This window comes from Procambarus clarkii, chromosome 14 (genome assembly GCF_040958095.1).
Source record: "Procambarus clarkii isolate CNS0578487 chromosome 14, FALCON_Pclarkii_2.0, whole genome shotgun sequence".
In the NCBI taxonomy this organism is placed as follows: Eukaryota; Metazoa; Arthropoda; class Malacostraca; order Decapoda; family Cambaridae; genus Procambarus; species Procambarus clarkii.
In genome coordinates this window covers 31,168,595-31,172,949 of record NC_091163.1, presented here as the reverse complement: position 1 = coordinate 31,172,949, position 4,355 = coordinate 31,168,595, and positions in this window count along the sequence as shown.

Sequence of the window (4,355 nt, the reverse complement as noted above, 5' to 3'; positions counted from 1 at the left end):
CGGGTGGTGGGTGGTGGCGGCGGGTGGTGAGTGGCGGTGGAGGGTGGCGGCGGCTGGTGGTGGGTGGTGGCGGGTGGCGGCTGGTGGTGGGTGGTGGCGGGTGGCGGCTGGTGGTGGCTGGTGGCGGGTGGCGGCTGGTGGTGGGTGGTGGCGGGTAGCGGCTGGTGGTGGGTGGCGGCTGGTTGTGGGTGGCGGGTGGCGGCGGGTGGCGGCTGGTGGTGGGTGGCGGTGGGTGGCGGCGGGTGGCGGCGGGTGGCTGGTGGTGGGTGGTGGCGGGTGGCGGCTGGTGGTGGGTGGCGGCTGGTGGTGGCTGGTGGTGGGTGGCGGCTGGTGGTGGGTGGTGGCGGGTGGCGGCTGGTGGTGGGTGGCGGGTGGCGGCGGGTGGTGGGTGGTGGCGGCGGGTGGTGAGTGGCGGTGGAGGGTGGCGGCGGCTGGTGGTGGGTGGTGGCGGGTGGCGGCTGGTGGTGGGTGGTGGCGGGTGGTGGGTGGTGGCGGGTGGCGGCTGGTGGTGGGTGGTGGCGGGTGGCGGCTGGTGGTGGGTGGCGGCTGGTGGTTGGTGGCGGGTGGCGGCGGGTGGTGGGTGGCGGTGGGTGGCGGCGGGTGGCAGCTGGTGGCGGGTGGCGGCTGGTGGCGGGTGGCGGCTGGTGGTGGCGGGTGGCGGCTGGTGGTGGGTGGTGGCGGGTGGCGGCTGGTGGTGGGTGGCGGCTGGTGGTGGGTGGCGGGTGGCGGCGGGTGGCGGCTGGTGGTGGGTGGCGGTGGGTGGCGGCGGGTGGCGGCGGGTGGCTGGTGGTGGGTGGTGGCGGGTGGCGGCTGGTGGTGGGTGGCGGCTGGTGGTGGGTGGCGGGTGGCGGCGGGTGGCGGCTGGTGGTGGGTGGCGGTGGGTGGCGGCGGGTGGCGGCGGGTGGCTGGTGGTGGGTGGTGGCGGGTGGCGGCTGGTGGTGGGTGGCGGCTGGTGGTGGGTGGTGGCGGGTGGCGGCTGGTGGTGGGTGGCGGCTGGTGGTGGGTGGTGGCGGGTGGCGGCTGGTGGTGGGTGGCGGGTGGCGGCGGGTGGTGGGTAGTGGCGGCGGGTGGTGAGTGGCGGTGGAGGGTGGCGGCGGCTGGTGGTGGGTGGTGGCGGGTGGCGGCTGGTGGTGGGTGGTGGCGGGTGGCGGCTGGTGGTGGGTGGCGGCAGGTGGTGGGTGGCGGGTGGCGGCGGGTGGTGGGTGGCGGTGGGTGGCGGCGGGTGGCAGCTGGTGGCGGGTGGCGGCTGGTGGCGGGTGGCGGCTGGTGGTGGCGGGTGGCGGCTGGTGGTGGGTGGTGGCGGGTGGCGGCTGGTGGCGGCCAGCTGGGACACACCCTTCACCACTGAAGGTCTGAGAACAACTAACCATATGTCTCTCTCACCACCACCAGCCTAGTGTTGCCAGCTCTCGCTCTCAAAATGTTTCCTTCAAAGATTGTATATTATCTTTGAACAACAAGTTTGATTATCAAGGAAATAATGCATATATTATTGTCACATTAATACTGTGCAATATCTTATTACATTCCTGCTAAATAATTATAATTTGAAACAGGACAAAAAATCCAACATATATATAAAAACCAACATTAGAGATCACGAGGCCTAGGGACCATTCAGGCTTGTTTGCATTTGTGAACCTCACGTGTGCCCCAAAGAATGAGGTGATTTGATAAAATGCTATGCCCAAGATTACCATCCAAGTGCCGGCGGGGAAGTGGTTCAAATAGCTTCGGCTATCACTTCCTTATGTCCGGTCGTGATGGTCAAGCGGATTAAGGCGTCCCTGTACATACCAGTTGCTTTGCTCCTGGCAGTAAGGGTTCGAGTCACTTCTGGGGTGTGAGTTTTCAGTTGTATATAGTCCTGGGGACCATTCAGGCTTGTTTGCATTTGTGTTCCTCACGTGTGCCCCAAAGAATGAGGTGATTTGATAAAATGCTATGCCCAAGATTACCATCCGAGTGCCGACAGGGAAGTGGTTCAAATAGCTTCGGCTATCACTTCCTTATGTCCGGTCGTGATGGTCAAGCGGATTAAGGCGTCCCTGTACATACCAGTTGCGTTGCTCCTGGCAGTATGGGTTCGAGTCACATCTGGGGTGTGAGTTTTCAGTTGTATATAGTCCTGGGGACCATTCAGGCTTGTTTGCATTTGTGTTCATCATGTGTGCCCCAAAAAATGAGGTGATTTGATAAAATGCTATGCCCAAGATTACCATCCGAGTGCCGGCGGGGAAGTGGTTCAAATAGCTTCGGCTATCACTTCCTTATGTCCGGTCGTGATGGTCAAGCGGATTAAGGCGTCCCTGTACATACCAGTTGCGTTGCTCCTGGCAGTATGGGTTCGAGTCACTTCTGGGGTGTGAGTTTTCAGTTGTATATAGTCCTGGGGACCATTCAGGCTTGTTTGCATTTGTGTTCCTCACGTGTGCCCCAAAGAATGAGGTAATTTGATAAAATGCTATGCCCAAGATTACCATCCGAGTGCCGGCGGGGAAGTGGTACAAATAGCTTTGGCTATCACTTCCTTATGTCTGGTCGTGATGGTCAAGCGGATTAAAGCGTCCCTGTACATACCAGTTGCGTTGCTCCTGGCAGTATGGGTTCGAGTCACTTCTGGGGTGTGAGTTTTCAGTTGTATATAGTCCTGGGGACCATTCAGGCTTGTTTGCATTTGTGTTCCTCATGTGTGCCCCAATGAATGAGGTGATTTGATAAAATGCTATGCCCAAGATTACCATCCGAGTGCCGGCAGGGAAGTGGTTCAAATAGCTTCGGCTATCACTTCCTTATGTCCGGTCGTGATGGTCAAGCGGATTAAGGCGTCCCTGTACATACCAGTTGCGTTGCTCCTGGCAGTATGGGTTCGAATCACTTCTGGGTTGTGAGTTTTCAGTTGTATATAGTCCTGGGGACCATTCAGGCTTGTTTGCATTTGTGTTCCTCACGTGTGCCCCAAAGAATGAGGTGATTTGATAAAATGCTATGCCCAAGATTACTATCCGAGTGCCGGCGGGGAAGTGGTTCAAATAGCTTCGGCTATCACTTCCTTATGTCCGGTCATGATGGTCAAGCGGATTAAGGCGTCCCTGTACATACCAGTTGCGTTGCTCCTGGCAGTATGGGTTCGAGTCACTTCTGGGGTGTGAGTTTTCAGTTGTATATAGTCCTGGGGACCATTCAGGCTTGTTTGCATTTGTGTTCCTCACGTGTTCCCCAAAGAATGATGTGATTTGATAAAATGCTATGCCCAAGATTACCATCCGAGTGCCGGCGGGGAAGTGGTTCAAATAGCTTCGGCTATCACTTCCTTATGTCCGGTCGTGATGGTCAAGCGGATTAAGGCGTCCCCGTACATACCAGTGGCGTTGCTCCTTGCAGTATGGGTTCGAGTCACTTCTGGGGTGTGAGTTTTCAGTTGTATATAGTCCTTGGGACCATTCAGGCTTGTTTGCATTTGTGTTCCTCACGTGTGCCCCAAAGAATGAGGTGATTTGATAAAATGCTATGCCCAAGATTACCATCCGAGTGCCGACAGGGAAGTGGTTCAAATAGCTTCGGCTATCACTTCCTTATGTCTGGTCGTGATGGTCAAGAGGATTAAGGCGTCCCTGTACATACCAGTTGCGTTGCTCCTGGCAGTATGGGTTCGAGTCACCTCTGGGGTATGAGTTTTCAGTTGTATATAGTCCTGGGGACCATTCAGGCTTGTTTGCATTTGTGTTCCTCACGTGTGCCCCAAAGAATGAGGTGATTTGATAAAATGCTATGCCCAAAATTACCATATGAGTGCCGGCAGGGAAGTGGTTCAAATAGCTTCGGCTATCACTTCCTAATGTCCGGTCGTGATGGTCAAGCGGATTAAGGCGTCCCTGTACATACCAGTTGCGTTGCTCCTGGCAGTATGGGTTCGAGTCACTTCTGGGGTGTGAGTTTTCAGTTGTATATAGTCCTGGGGACCATTCAGCCTTGTTTGCATTTGTGTTCCTCACGTTTGCCCCAAAGAATGAGGTGATTTGATAAAATGCTATGCCCAAGATTACCATCCGAGTGCCGGCGGGGAAGTGGTTCAAATAGCTTCGGCTATCACTTCCTTATGTCCGGTCGTGATGGTCAAGCGGATTAAGGCGTCCCTGTACATACCAGATGCGTTGCTCCTGGCAGTAAAGGTTCGAGTCACTTCTGGGGTGTGAGTTTTCAGTTGTGTATAGTCCTGGGGACCATTCAGGCTTGTTTGCATTGGTGAACCTCACGTGTGCCCCAAAGAATGAGGTGATTTGATAAAATGCTATGCCCAAGATTACCATCCAAGTGCCGGCGGGGAAGTGGTTCAAATAGCTTCGGCTATCACT